Source organism: Meleagris gallopavo, chromosome 1 (genome assembly GCF_000146605.3).
Source record: "Meleagris gallopavo isolate NT-WF06-2002-E0010 breed Aviagen turkey brand Nicholas breeding stock chromosome 1, Turkey_5.1, whole genome shotgun sequence".
Lineage (NCBI taxonomy): Eukaryota > Metazoa > Chordata > Aves > Galliformes > Phasianidae > Meleagris > Meleagris gallopavo.
In genome coordinates, this window is record NC_015011.2 from 31,003,908 (window position 1) to 31,019,667 (window position 15,760).

Consider the following 15,760-nt stretch of genomic DNA (forward strand, 5'->3'; position numbering starts at 1 on the left):
CTCTCTCTCTCTCTCTCTCTCTCTCTCTCTCTCTCTCTCTCTCTCTCTCTCTCTCTCTCTCTCTCTCTCTCTCTCTCTCTCTCTCTCTCTCTCTCTCTCCTCCTCCTCCTCCTCCCTCCCTCCCTCCCTCCCTGCCCTGCCCTGCCCTCCCCTGCCCTCCTGCTCTGATGTTGTTCATCAGTGTAGAATTTTCAAGTATATCAAAAGGGAATGCCCCAATAAAGCACAGTATTACTGAGAGCAGTTTGTGCTACTTTGTATTTTTAAATAATCTTTGCTCTATCAGCCAAGTTTCCTTACTTTATTTATTCAGAAGATCTTTCTTATTTGATCCAAAGTGTTTCATATAATTCAGTGGAATTTAAAATGGGTGCCATTGAAATCTGGATACACTGCCTGTAATTTTTTATACCTTCCATGGTATCCCCAGTTCCAGAGAAGTCAGGTTCTTTAAAGATGCCAGAAATGTTCCTTCAGTGCATCAGAGTGTGTGTGAAGAAGTCTCCCTCTTGTAATTCTATCTGCGAGATTCTCAGAAATGGAGAGTGCTGGCCAAAATAACTCCAGAGAGAGCAAAGGTAGGCCAAAACTAACACAGTTTTAAAATCTAGCTCTATGTGTTTGCATGCAGCTTTTCTAGGAGCTGTTTCTTCAGTGAGTGCGCTGGTGGGATTCCTAAAACTGAAATAAAACGAGGGTCTGTTCCTCAAGTATTTTTCCATGCCACAGTCTGAAGTCACTTGCTAAGAGTGTAGGCATAGTGTATGTCATGTATAAATAGCAGCTGGCTCCTCTTCCCTCTCATGAGCAACTCGTGCCAGACTGCTGCATTCCTGGTGTGCGTGTTTGAGATACAGAGTGAGTGAGTTAGGTTTGAAGAAATTGCATGGAAGCTGTCTGCATAGCTTTGAAAAATTATACAAATCCAAAAAATATACTCTCAAGAAGCTTTTGGTTACTCACTGTGATGAAATCTGGCCTGCTGGGGACTCCCTGGGTTGCTCTCAGGGTGTCTGCCAGGCACTTCTGAACCTTGGGGCAATGGGTGTTTCTTCTGGAAATACTTGGGAATTGCACTGCCCACCCTCTTACACTTCATTTCTTCAGGAGCTGTGTGGGAAGCACTAGTAAACAGAAAGGCTTTGCACAATACCAAAAGCTTGCACAGGCAGCTTTAACCCACAGTTGTTTTGATCAGGATTTAAGCACATGGCTTTGCAGGCTGAAAGCAAAGCAAAGTATCTCCTGTCTTTGGAGATCAGTTTGCCCTTGGGACCTCCTGAGAGTCTGCCTGAGCTAGATAACCAAGCTATTCCCTTTTCCTTCAGTGAGCCCCTGAGCTGGGAGGCTATTGAGAATCCCTGGCAGGAGTAAAAAGGAGCTGCTGCTCCTTTCAGAACTTTTTGCTTCCTCTGTTATCTCAATGCATCCCTCTGGCCCCCTCCTGCGGGGGATCCTGCCAGGTGATTGGGTCCAGGGGGGCCATGGCCCTTACAGACAATATTCTCCCTCTGTGGGAACCATCCGTGCATTTAGGATTACTCCACTTGAGTAGAATTACACTGAACTAGGGGGGATCATTCTTATTACCTTCACAGTACTGCTCCCTGAGGTTTCAGCCCAACAGAGAGGTGGAAATGAGAGAAGACACAAGTGTATATGTTCAAATTGGAGCGTGCAGCTCCTGAAATCAGAGAAGAGATCATAAACTGGGGCATGAGATGCTAAACTGTCATCATACTGCATTTATTTCATTTTTCTGAGACGTTCATCTCTGTGGCAAACCTCCTGTTTGTTTGATCATAAGTATTAGTGGAGGATCTATTTCATGGACGTTGAAAAGTAATAAAATCTTAGGTTCAATATTTTTTTCTGTCAGCTCTTCTTCTTCTTTTTTTTAACCTGCCCTCCTACTTTGCAGCTTCACAAATGCTGATGTTCTTGCAGTCTCTTTAACCATCCAGACAATAACGTTCTTTTCCCTGCCTCTCTTTTCAGCAGTTAGAAGTAAAATAATACTTCCTAGCTACTTTAAAAGACCTCTATATACCACGATATTTTCACTTCTATGAGAATATACAAAGTTGAATTTTCTAGTAGAATTTCCAATGGAATTATAGAGATAAACTCAGGAATGAAGTGCCACTGGTGGCTATCTCCTCTCCTCTGGATAAACCATGACCATAAACTATAGCAACAAAAAGAGAAGTCCAGAGACAGGTAAGAGCCTTTCTATCAGCATCTTCTAGCAAACAAGTCACCGACTGACTGTAAATAACACAAGGCTCTGTTACCATCTGGCAGACTAGGCCAAATGTGGTGTTAAAAAAGAGCAGCCTTTCAAATCTGGACATAATAAAATGCAATTGTCTGCGGAAGATCAGTACCTAAATCTATGTGGGGTGCCCAAATACAGTCTGGTATATTTGGGAAGGGAGACTGGGAAGAGAAAGGAGGAAGGAACTTTGATGCAATAGGAAACTTCTGAATTTATCAAGGCAGGTCGTCTGCATAGCTCTGAGGCTGAGGCCTTATATATAGTCTTTGCTATTCTTAGAGCATGCAGCAGAACAATGGCTCCATTTGAAGAAGCTCTTTTATAGTTTGCCAATATAAAGAAGGCTGTGCAAAATGATATGATCATGTAATTGAACACTGTAAATAGATATTCTGACCCAGACGATAATTTTACATTAGCTCACTTTCCTGCCACATTTGAACTTTGTGAACTTAACAAAATAAGAAAGATCTGATTAACTTTTCTGGATTATAAATGTTGAACTTATATATGTTTATAAAATCAATAGATTCAATGGAGCCTTCTTTCTGTTCACAAAAGTAGAAGCTAGATTAACAAAATCCATTTGCTAGTTTGACCTTAATGTATAGTGATGAAATGAAGACCTATGAATTCTCTGAAATCCAAACCTCAGATTTGAAGAAGGCCTTATAATTTTTACAGTGCTGCCACAGCTTCCCCTATTAATTAGGATTAATTGGGATTATTAAAATTGGTTGTGTGCAATGCAATAGAACTGGTGGTACAAGCTTGAGTCAGAGAGATGTAATATGCAATTGCATTTTGAAGAACCTCTGCCAAAACAGCAAGCTACTGTGACAACCACTACTGGCTGGTGCAAGCCACAGTGTCCCAGCTTGCTTGGCATCAAAGGATCTGCTTTGTGTTCAGTGTGTTTTGTGAGGTATGAGCAGCACTGCATTGTAGAGCTATGTTTTAGTAACTCCTCTCCTGTAAGAGCCAGCTGCTACCCAGCACACAGCATCTTGAAGGTACTCCCAGCAGATGCTGCTTCAGAGCAGGCATCTCACCCAGTTCCTTTCCACTGCTATCCTGAGCAATGCTACACCAGCCTGAATGCACACATAGTCACACCTGTACTGGGGAATGCACAGCAGCTGGGATGGAGCAGAACCTTGCACTTGCTCCTGGCTTTGGGAAAAAGGGGAGCTGTGGGCAACATATTCTTATTTAGGAAGCTGTGAGATGAAGAATGGATCAAGTCCTGAGCACCTATTTCAGGGGTCCAGCTTGGCCTACAGCAGAAATATTGCTAACACACTAGGATCCTCCTTGGAGAGATTCTGATCCAGCACCATGACTTCATACCATGTGAATGTGTTGTGTCATGGGGCCATGGCATTTTTCTTATGGACTCTAGATACCAAATCTCTCCAAAAGAAATCAAGAATATTGAAGTAAAATGTATGCTTTTAAAGCGCTACTATACTGTTTTTTTTGAAGGGCATGGTACATAGAAAATTACTTGGAAGGACTGAACCACAGCCATTTAATTTGGCATATTTTCCCATGCAGTTCCACATACCAGCTGGGGCTTCTGCTGAATTTCATGCTGTTTTACTGCTGCAGTCCTAAGCTCTGGGCAAAGTTGCAGGTTTACATTAAATGAAGTTGCATGACAAAGGTGGCATGGTGGCAGATGGGCAGCACAGTGTTCAGCACAGAGTGGTAAGTCACCCCTGCTTGCGGTCATTGCTCCGGGTGCCTTTGGGGAGAAAGCCCGTTTTCCTGTTTGGTTTTACCGTGGTGTTAGAATTCATAAAAAATGCAGTGGTTTCTCTCCTTTCTCTTGTGATTTAAACCGTGCATTTTTGACATGGAAGATAGCAGCAGAAAATGTATGCATGGAGGGCTGAGCTGGGAATGGAAACCAGAAGTTCCTGCCTGACTTCTGTGTCTGGACTCTAAGCTGGAAGGTTGCTTAGCTTTTGTCTGATTTGCATTGATATACTGTTACATCATATATATGATACAATAGATTAAAAAAAGCCATGTGGCTCTTGTCAAGAAAAAGTGAACAAATATGCACTTTTAGTAATCATTACCATGTGGATCTTGAGCTGTTTCTACATATAACATTGAGTCACTTATATCCCACTGAAATGCTGTTTTTCTTTTGATCTGAGAGGACAGTTGAAACAACAGGTTTATTGCTATAATAATACTTTTTCATTTCAGCTCCTTACATCTCTGTAGCCACATCCTATGTGCCCAGAGAATCTCTATGCAAGAAAGTGAGCTTCAGATATGTTTTCTTAATGTAATTTAAGCAAATTTTAAGAAAATGAGTTAAAAAAAAGTCATTTTCCTTTTAAATTATTTTAAAATTGGTGGCGATAATGCAAAACAGAGACAGGAATGTACTTCCATGTGCAGCAGTTCAGCGTGGCAAGTGGAACGAGTTGTTGCTTCACAGGCAGGTCTTACATATCAAGTCTTTTCTGAGTGACTTCACATAACACCAGAGTGTGAGTGGTCATATTTAATCTTGTCAGTAGTGCTTTCGATGCTGCACAGTTTGGACTAACCTGCTTTAAAGATCTGCTCTTTAACTCGTGCTGTTATTGTCTGCTGCAGTTGTTGACTCAGTAGATTTTCTGATGTGGTCTGGGAATGAGTCCTTTTGGACTTTCACATTATCATATTACAATATACACCACACATTATTTATACTGGGGTTAATTACATCATCTGAATGGAATTCATTTTCCATTCTATCTAAAAGTTTGCATTTTAAAAGAATGTTTTCTTTTTATGGAAATTCAGAATAAAACTACATTGATTCTTAAGGAAATGAGCTTTGCATTATGATTTTTGGTATATGCTTGGCTTTAAACAAAAATATTTTATTGTAACAGTTAACTGGGAATTGTTGTTACAGGATGAAATACATCACTCCTAAACTGTAATGGAATGTGGAATATATCCAGCTAAATGTAGCAGATAAATAAAATAAATGGCATTAAGTCCTCTCCAAGGCACAGAGTTGCTAAGTAAAACTTATCCATGTTTATTGTAATCTCAACTCTTCTCTCAAGCATTTCTATTTAATTTTAAAATAAAATCTTGACAAGTTTTTAGGACCATGGATTGAAATATGTAACCTCATTCATGTGAAAAACAAGTGGAAGACAGCATGTCGTTATGCGAATACTTATTTTTTTGTTTGGCTGTCAACACATAAATGTGAAAATAAATTGGAGGGACTGACTAAAAAAGCACATTTTTTTGTCATGGCTTATTGGTGAATTTGAAGCCCTGAAGTTCATTTTGGGTCAAACAAACATTTTGTTTTCTTCCTGAAACACAGTGCCTCATTGAGTGGTGAGAGAAGCCATAGCAATGAAGGGCTGGATTGAAAAAATAGAGGAGGCAATCCTTCCCTTGCCCTGTGCTGCTTCCACAATGCAGTGGCCAGGTGATGGCACTTTGTGGGATGTGGACAACTTCTCTGCGTCACTCTCCTCACTTTACCAGGCTGCTCTGAACCAGCATCTCCAATCTCACAGGAACATACCCTAACCATGGCTGTCCTCGTTCCCCAGGGACAGCTGCTCATGCTGTTGTGCTTGGTCCCCTTTTCTGTGGATAGAAGGCCCCGCAGCCTGTCCCACAGGGAACATGCCCCGAGGACCTCCCCGCCTCTATCCTTGTGCTCCTGTGTGTAGAGATCAGTTTTGAGAACCTGGCTCAGCCCTGGTCTCATGGGGCTGTTTTGTGTACACAGTTGAATTCTGGTTTTGATTCATGAGGAACTTGATTTTTGACCAAATATCTCTGTGCATGTGTGAGAAACTCTCAGTCATGGTAGAAGATCAGCTTCCACACTTCCTTTTCTCCCTTTGAAAGCAAATTACTCTGAATGCACTTTGAATATTAAAAATAAGAGAGCTCTTTTCTTCCTCTTCACCCCAAATGAAAAACAATTCAGTAACTTTATTTTTTCCTCCCATGTTATAAATAAAACAACCCCTTCCCTCAGATGGCCATGCAGGACAGTCCTGTCTGTGCTGCACAATGGCAGAAGGAGACCTCTGAAGTAGTGCCAGCCCAGCTTGCTTTGAAATGGGAGACAGCTGAGCCCTGTTAGCCTGGGAGAGCCTTCCTGAGCAGTGGGGCACTGGGTTAGAAGTCCTTCTTGATGTTCTCCCGCTCTGCTGGTGCTTATCTCCTACCCCACTGGTCCAGTTTGTGTAATCAGGATAGTTTCAGTTGCAGACTGGTCACAGGTAGCGGCCTTGAGACCCAAAATGTTGCTGCAAACCACAGCTGATACAGGTCTTAAAAATCCATTTGTGAAGACAATGCTTACTGCTTTCTGGTAAATTAATTACAGGTATGAAAGCATGATGAAATTTCAGTTTCATCTGAATGAGTCCATCCCTACCTTGTGACTTTCAGGGAGCAGCTGTGATCTCTGAAGCACCCAGACTGTTGGATGCATTTGAAAATGCCCACATTTTATGCACATTTGCACGTGATATAGTGGCCAAGAGGTTTTGCAGAAGAAAGATAATTATTTCCCACTGCCTTTGTGTATTTCCTCACAATACTCTGGACTGAACTGGAAACCAGTTAAACAAATCCGTTTTATCAGCCTTGTAAAGCTTTCCTGATTGACTCCCTGTTGTGCTGTTGAAAACCAAGGGAAGCCAGAGGAAGGATTTGTCAAGATGAAAAAAACCCAAGTCAACAAGTGTGTATGTGTGTTTCTGTGCACAAAGAACAAAAGGAAAGGTGGAATTATGAAACTGTTAATTTGTCAGTAATGAACGGAGAGTTGCCAAGGCCCAGTCTTCATTCATGAACTGTCTAGTTGCAAAGTGTACAGGACTCAAGATGAGGCTTGGAACAGTCCTTTCTAGCTCTGCTTCATCTGGAGGTGTCAGGGCTGGTGGGGCACTTCCAACCCCACATGGTGCAGTGTATCAGATTGTCATTAAAATGTTACCCTGAGTACACTAGCATTCAAGAGCTAATTCAGTATGAGCAACCAAGGATATGGTGATGCAAGACACAGGAAGAAACTGAAAATCAAAGTGTGCTTTGGGTCAAATTGAAAGTTGGTGAGAGATAGGACTATTTTAATACATAACGACTGCACTCTGCTCTGTAAGAAACATTTTCTGCTTCTCGCCTCTCTAGAGAGACTTTCTACCACTGAAACAGGAAATAGAGCAATAATTTTGGGGGCCCAAGCCACCATTATTTTTTCTTTCTGCCTGAGACTTGACTCCTTGTAAAAAGGATATCTGTAGTCCCTTCCCAGACTGAGGTTACTGTGGGCCAGGAAAGTAAGTGCTTGGAGTATCCTACTGCAGCAAAAGCTATCTTTTGGGTCTGCTTTTAGTTTTTAATCTAGGAATGAGGGGGAAGTTCATGGATGGCTACCAAACCATTGCAGGTGGTTGAAAATATTTAACTCTGCTTTTTTAATGATGGGCAAACAGTTACGCTTAAAAAAAAAAAAAAGTTCTAAGATCTATCTGATTCCCTTGAGCCATTCAGCATGTTACTGACAAGATCAGTCTGGGATGTGGGATTCATTCCATGAAAACAACCTTTTCCCTTCTTCCAGGGAAGAAGTTCCTTGCAAGTGCCAGTCACCACTGTGGCTCTGTCTGTATCAGCCAAGACTGAGGGGAAGCACTCTAGTTAAAACAAACACCCATCTTGCCTGTGAGGGGTCTTTTTCCTGTCAAGTTATGAGGACTAAAGGGCGTTTTTTGACTTTGGAGAGGGAACCACATCTGTTGAACAGCGGCAGTGCTTGGGTGAAAGGTTTCTTTCCCTCAGCGGCGTGGGTGCGCAGGGAGTGCTCACCTGTGGCTCTGTTGGTGCAATGCCGATGTTGAGCGAGGTTATCGTCCCCCAGGCTGCAACTAAAGGATGTCCTGCCCCCTCCCTCCCTTTGTCCAGTGCTGCCAAAACTTGCCTGGCGATTCAGCTGCTCCTCTCTTTGTAAGGAGCTCCTCAGCCAGCTTCTGGTTTGGACTCCTCCAGGCCTAAAACCTGGGCCTAATGTGTTTGGCTGGACATAAATCAAAGCAGAACTTAAAAAAAAAAAAAAGAGTTGTTTGTGTTTTAGAGATAGCATATCATTCAGACTTCAAAATATAAATTCTGTTTAAAGTCTTTTTCCCTCCCCTGTGGTTAGGCTTCATTAGCTGCTAGACTTCCTTAGTCTCAGATACAGTGTTAGTATAGATTAAGGAGGAAAACAGGATCTTTGTTTGGGCTATACGTATGTCTAGATTGTGCAGTGATTGCCAGTATATTTTTCTTCTTCCAGCTGTATGTCAGCTTGAGATGAACACTTCATTGTTGTCAAGCCACCTGTGCTATCGCAAAGTACCAGCTAACTCTATCCACGGTACACAGAGGAAATGAAGAGATATTGGTCCTATGAACAGAGAACTTATTTCCTGATGATGGTGATTTGGATTAGCTTTTGCTATGACCTTTGCTATGAAAAATGCCCAAGGTTTTTATCCACTGTGGTATTGCTCTAACAAGGCTATCCTGAGATGGCATGGAAATGATCTGCAGTGTTTTTGTCCTGCCTTTTGTGTACAAAACTGCTCATTGTGTCACATGTTGAGGGTGCCATGCTACCATGCCAGCACCTGCTGGTCTCTTGGCTCTGCTGGCACTGATGGATGTTCAAGTCTCCTGAGATCATAGAAGCATAGAATAATGTAATTGTTCAAGTTGGAAGCAACTTTTAAACATCAATCTAATCAAACTCCTCTCCCACCTCTCAGGGTAACCTGCTCCTTTGCCTCACTAGTATTGTAGAGAATGATTCCCTTCTGTGAGTAAGAGTAAACATGTTTGGTTTGGTTCTCTCCCTTTCTGGAGGTGCCTAGATTTCCTTCTCACCTCCCAGGATGTTGGCCGAGGTCACCATAAGGGTGGTTGTGTGGCCACAGCCTTGTGGCCTGGTGACTTAGTTTTCCTGAGAAGCTGCAGTTGTGTTCCACACCTCCATCTCACCAACTTGCCCTGCTTGCCTTGTTCTGGCATTAATGTCTATGTGGCCAACTCTGTTTTTCACCTTTCTTTCTGCTCTTTCAGAAAACTGATAATGAAGCTGCAGGCAAAGAGTGCCTTTTCTCTTGGTGGTGCATCCCTTTTTCTTCCCTTGCTGATTTGGACATCCTCAGGGAGATGAATTGTCGGAGAACTAACAAAACCACCACAACAAAACCCAAGTGAATTTAATTTACTTCGGGTTAACACTTGTATGTTTGCAGGCTTGATGAGTAACAAAGCCAGTGGAAGAGGTGGGACAGGGACTTTCACTTCTGGCATTAGCTCAAGCATACTTGGCTCAGAGTTGGTGAGAAGCAGAATTCCCAGCCTCTAGCAGGCTCTGGCTGTAATTTAATATCACGTGGTGTGTTAGAGATTTGGCTTGTATTTGCCTGACAGGCAGCTAGAATGGGTTAAAATATGCTCCATCCCTCAGGCATGCATCTGAGTTCCTTTGCAGAAGGGATCAGGGTGCCAAGTTTGGGGCACACATCTCCCTGTGGGTGATGGCCCCTGGCAGCGTGTAGGCTAAAGATGCCCCCCCAGACACCGTGGCTGTGTTTGCAGGTGCTTCTCTCTGATACTGGGGCTCAGGGTTCTGCCTGGCAGTAAGAGGGTGGGATCCTGCATGGCCTCTGAAGGGAGGCAGCTAGCTGCTGCATTTCACCAGGAGGAATATTTTTGCTTTGCAGTGTAATGTGAATGGATTGTAAGTGATGACTGTGGTTCTCTTTCACGCTCACAGTGCAAGAATGGTCTTTTTTCTCTCTCTTTTTTCTTCCTTTGTGTGTCTGTGTATGTTGCTTCTTCTATCTCCGCCCCAGCAGCCATTTCTCCTCCAGCAATTCAGTTCCTTTGTTTCTCATGCTTGCCAAGACTTTTTATCAATCTAGTATTTCTTTGAACTTTTTCCAAAGTTTTTCTAGACTTTCCACCTTGAATGAGCCTCATGAAAAAATCTAAACCCTTTTTTGGGGCAGAATACTTCTTGTTCTTCTGATCTTCTGGTGATTTTTCTTTTTCTTTTTTTTTTTTTTTTAATGAATACTCACAATGCTTTACATAAAAACTAGGCTGACGTGCTGTAGGAATTTACTGAGTATTATCTACTTATTCCTGGCTTTGGGCCCAACTAAAGTCCCACTGAAGTCTTCTGTTGGCTGAGAGCAGTAAGGTCTATTTGCAAACTGAAGATACTCCGTGCTCTGCATAACGTTGTATCTCAGCATCTCCCTCCTTCAGACACATGTATCTCAGCTGTCCCTCCTTGCACCCCTTGTCATTTGTGAGTGACACAGTATGGGGACACTTTGCCCACTTGAGTTGTGCAGCAGCTGTCAGTCTGTAAAGAAAAGAAGGAGCTGCAGCTGACAGTCACCTTCTGTTCCTGACTGTGTCCCCCTGTGCTCCAGCAGCTCCTGTGCTGCACGGTGTCAACATTAATGTTATTCTGAGACCTGGTTCTGTTGCCACAAACATGCAGAAGTGCTTTTCAAGTAACTTACCTCTGCTGGAACCCGTCTGCTACTTTACTGCTGGATTTCTGTTACTTCTCCACTACCTTACTCTATTTCATCCTCTTCTCACTGCAGCATGTGGGTTCAAACAGTTGTGCAGTGCAAACTACTCCAGATTTAAACTCAAAGCAAAGCAAAAAGGTCCCCACCCTGAACTGAACTTGCCCCTTTAACACTGCAACGTGAAGCCTGGCTGGGATCCAGCCTGGAGGCTTTCCTTGGAATTACTCTTTAGGGCACAGATTCCTGCAGAAATAATAGTAGGATCCTGATCAGCTGGGCTTTGCCAGGCAGCTGCAGTCCAGTGAAGACATCTGCCCACTCCCCTCCTTTGGGCTTCTCTGGGGTTCTTGCATATAAGAAGGAGTGAGGGAAGCAGACAGAAATACAACTGTGATTCTAAATCCTCCTGCTCCTTGAAGGATGTAGGTGAAATTGTTCAAGCTCTCATTATGGAAAATGGATATCTTTGTTTCACGTGTTCATTCTGTGGTGCTTCATTAAAAGCTGGTTTATTGTTGGACTCTGCTGGACTCTTACTGGGAAAATTGCTGCTCTTGTTTTCTGGCCTGATCCGGCTTCCCTTAGAGCTAAAAGAAATCTGTTGTGCTCAGTGGGTAAATGGCAAGGTAAGAACTGATGCAAAACCAAATGATTGCTCTGAGTGAGCCAATCCTCGACACTGAGATCCCTTGTGCGAGCTATAACTAAGGGCAAAAAGCACATAAACAGAGCTGTTCATTTCTAATTTGAGCAACAAGGAGTCTGCCCACTTCTTACTGTCTGGCTCAGTATGGCAAACAGGTGAGCCTGCCCACTTTGTTTTTCACTGGGATATGGCTGGTTTGCAGGGCCACCTCAGAACCAGGGCATGTTTGTGCTGCTCCTCATGGAGAATGCTATGTAGGGGCATATATGCACGCACTGTTGCTATTTACAGCATCGCTGCCAAGTCAGTGTCTGAAACACTGCCTTTGACCTGGTTGGCAGAGCTGATACAGAGTGGTACATATGGATTGACACTGTGCTCCTGACTCTCTCACAGGCAAGGTCTCTGAGGCAGGAGTTAACTCAGGGCAAGGTCTTGTCTCAGACATCTTGATCCTGCTTTATTTCAATGAATTTGCCATTACGCTTTTCTAACCAGGGTGAAGTAGCCTCAATTGTTAGTGTCGTCTCTGCTTTTATTTATTTATTTATGCATTTTCTACAGGGAATGAAGCATTTATTTCTGTTGTGCGGAAAGTCCGTCCAAAACTTGTCCGTATTTCTGATGCTGGATCCAGTCCGTAAGCGGTCAGTGATTTAGTTCTGTGTGAGAGAAAGAGGTATTATTTTTAAAGGGTATGGTTTATAGAATTGCACATGCTAGTTCTTTAAAAGCCCATCAACTGAGCTCTTTCTTCATAGTACTCAAATGAGAACACAGTGTTTTCTGTATTGTTTGGAATAGCCTGGGAAACAATGCCTCCCAGTGTGAGCAGATCTCCTTCAGTGCGCTGGCAAACTCATCTCGGAAGAATGTGGTTATCGACTAACCCATGATTTCTGATAGCAGGAGCGAAAAAGAGTGGAAAAGTACTCAGCTGCTTGCAGTCCAATAAAACAGAAGCTTACTGATCTGCGTGATAATGTCGATTCAATTTAAAATGGCCATAAATCCCGTTGGCCTAACACAGCATCCTGGCTGTCCAGCAGTGCTATTACAGCACTGGGTGAAGGCCTCCAGTGATGTAAACTGATGCAAACTGGTGCAGCTTGACCAGCAGCAGTGAAGAAGCTCCATCCCTACCAGCTGAATATTTGGGCCTGTGATGCTTCACGACAGTTTCTCTTGCAAAAAGCATGCTCTGAATTAATGCTTGCACTTGTGGGAAAACTTTTGGATGGAAAATGTAATCAGCCATTGTTGCTGTGTCTGAATTCAATGACTGAAAGTTGGCATCGGTTTGTAAAATATAAAATAAGGAACACGGGGAACAAATGCAGAGATTAATGTTTTTTTTTTCTCCCCTGGGTGAAGATTGCCATTTCTCCAGTGAGCAGAGGGGACCGGAGGGATTTCAGTTCTTGGAATATTACAAAGGTCGCTGACACTTGTCCTTGCCTCAACTTGGAGGCTGACCAGATTCTGGAATCAAGCTACTACTTCCACTCCACATCCCGAGTGTGCAGCACTCTGGTAACTTTCTTGGGGTGAGTGAGCTGCATGAAGGGCCTCTGAGGGGCTGCTGCTTCCCATCCCATGAGCTCACAGGGAGATGCTGGCTGGCCACTGGCAGTTTTGGGAATGGACTGTGGTGAGGATGGAAGCTGGTAGTTACTGTAATGCAGTGAATCAGGAGTGCAGGGTACCAACTTCTGATAAGTGCTCATGTTTTGACTTTGTGTCAGGAGCCTGGAGCAAAAAGAGGCATGCGCATACTGGAGAGAACCCAGTGAAGAGCCATGAAGATGAAGGGCCTGAAGTACCTCTCTTGTGAGGAGAGACTGAGAGAGCTGAGACTGTTCGGCCTGGAGAGTCTTAGAGGGGAATTTTACCAATGTACATAAATACCTGAAGGGAAGGTGCAAAGATGAAGCCAGGCTCCTGTCAGTGGTGGTTAGTGCTAAGGTAAGAGGCAATGGGCTTAAACTGAAACATAGGAGTTCCCACTAACTGTCAGGAAGCACTTCTGTGGTGTGTAAACAATGGAAAACAATCTGCTCAGAGAGGCTGTGGAATTTCTTCCTTGGAAATCTTCATCATCCTCTGGACATGGTCTTGGACACCTTGCTCTGAGTGTCCTTGCTTGGGCAGATGTTGCATCAAATGGATCTAGAGGTTCTTTCTAATCTCAAATATTGTATGATTCTGGGATCCTTGATCACTGCTTTCCCGTGATGAGTTAGGGCTTCTTTCCTTCAGTTCATGCTGAAGGCTGAGTTTTTCAGGGCTTGTCAGTCAGACAGACTTTGAGGGAGGGAACAAGGGGTAGCATGGCAGAAACATGCTAGTGGAGCAAAACCAATGTAGCTTTCACTGTTCTGGGGATTTGGAGTGCTACTCTTTGAGGAACAGTAGAAGGAGTGGAAAGCTGTGCAAATCTGAAGGAAAACTCTTACTGCTGTGGCCTTTACTGGAGAGACTGACCAAGCTGGGACTGGCAGTCCTCTGCATTGCATGGCTGAGGCTAAGAGATGCTGCAGAAGCATCTCAAATGCCACAGTACCCACAAGTCTGCCCTGTGCAGCTGAGTGTCTTCACAAACACAGTCACCCAGAACACTGCCTTGGTGCTTGCCTTAGAGCACTCTCATTTGTTTTGCTTTTACATAAATGGCTTTTGGAAGAAATATTTTAACTTGGGGCAAAACCGACAGAACACCAGTTGGCAGACACCACAGCCGTGTGTTTTGTCATAGAGAGTGCCCAAGCTCTGCACTGGCCAGCCTCTTCCTTCCTCCAGCCACCACTGAATTTTAGCACTTTACCCTCAGGTACAGCAGAGGGGAATTCTTCAGCTCCCTTGCACTGGTGTGAATGTACATCTCCTGGGTCACAGGCTGAAGTGTGTATTTTGGAATCTTTTTGTTTCGAAACAAAAGGTTTTTTCTGAGGCAAGGAGTGCATGCAATGTAGTTGCTGTGAGCAGCCACAGCATGGCATCACCATGAAAATGGACCTTGGCCAGAACCCCGAGCTCATGTCAAAACATGCTAGAATAGCACATTTTACTAGAGAAAGGAATGTTAATGTGATACTATCAAATATTATACTGCAAGGAAATTACATGTCCCAAACCACTGCAATATGTATCTGTGACCCTGGGGAAGTTCTTTCTCCCCGGCTGTGTTTATACTTGCACCAACTTGCTTTTCCCAAACTCTGCTTTTGCCATTGCCGTACAAGCACAGCTCTTGCTTCTGGCCCATCTGCGTGACCCTGGCACCCTGCATCTTGTGCAAGGAGGATGGGACAGATGGCCCCATGGCTGCAGGGAAGTTGGCCTGCTTACCACCCACTCATTTCGCAACACTAGGCCACAGAAAGTGCTTGGTGGGGCCTATATATCTGAATGTGGGGCTGTGCCTCCTCTTGCCCCTCCAGCAGTTCGTGCCCCAGTTGTGGGGCTGCTGTGGCTCACATGGGAAGATGCTGTGAGCAGTCATGGGTTTTGTGGGCAGACAATTTGCTCAGCCAGCTGGTGTGATGTGTCCTGACATGCTGGGCGTTATGGCTGAGGCCTGCGGCACCTCTCCACCTTTTTCCTCTTGGATAAGGCTGAGTGTCCCTGGCCCAGTCCTGCCACTAGCCAGAGAGGGGCTACTGGTGGTGGTGTGCTCCCATGTGAGGGTGAAACAGGGTTTGTGATTACATGGCTCATGTGGGTCAGACCTATCCTGATGTTTCACTGAATGAGTGGTACTGAGTGAGAGGAAGACACTTTGATTACTATGTGTCATTGCTGCAGAATATCAAAGTGCTTGTAAGTGTTGAAACTATACTCTACAGACTGGGAGAGAGCCATCATATGGGGAAGTGATGGATTTGCAGCCAGAGCTGTATATTAGTCATTAGTTGTCTCACTAATGACAGAATAGAAGAATATTCTTCTATCAGGCTATCCCAGAGAAGTGCCCAGGCCAGCCAGGCTGCTGCTGTGCTCCATCCAGGAATGCACACAGGGCCCAGATGCTGACCAGCAGCTTGGAAAGCTGAATCAGTCATGAGCGTCATGAAGGCAGCATCGCAAACCTCAGGATGTGTTTGCTGCCACAACTTGTATGATTTTCATCAGCTGTTCGAACTGGAGCCAGTAATTTCCATTGTTGCTGGGGATGGTGGTTGGAAAGAGGAAGAAAGGCTGTATTGTGGAAGAACTTAGATTTTTTTTGTCCTTTTTTTT

General features: G+C 43.9%; 1 long non-coding RNA gene across 1 annotated transcript; it reads left to right on the forward strand.

Annotated features, from left to right (window-relative positions):
- Positions 1–9,223: 9,223 nt before the first annotated feature.
- LOC104909842 lies at positions 9,224–13,957 on the forward strand. The gene is made up of 3 exons (XR_792630.3): positions 9,224–12,168; positions 12,896–13,068; positions 13,267–13,957. It is a non-coding gene; the product is annotated as an uncharacterized LOC104909842 (long non-coding RNA).
- The last annotated feature ends 1,803 nt before the right edge of the window (positions 13,958–15,760 follow it).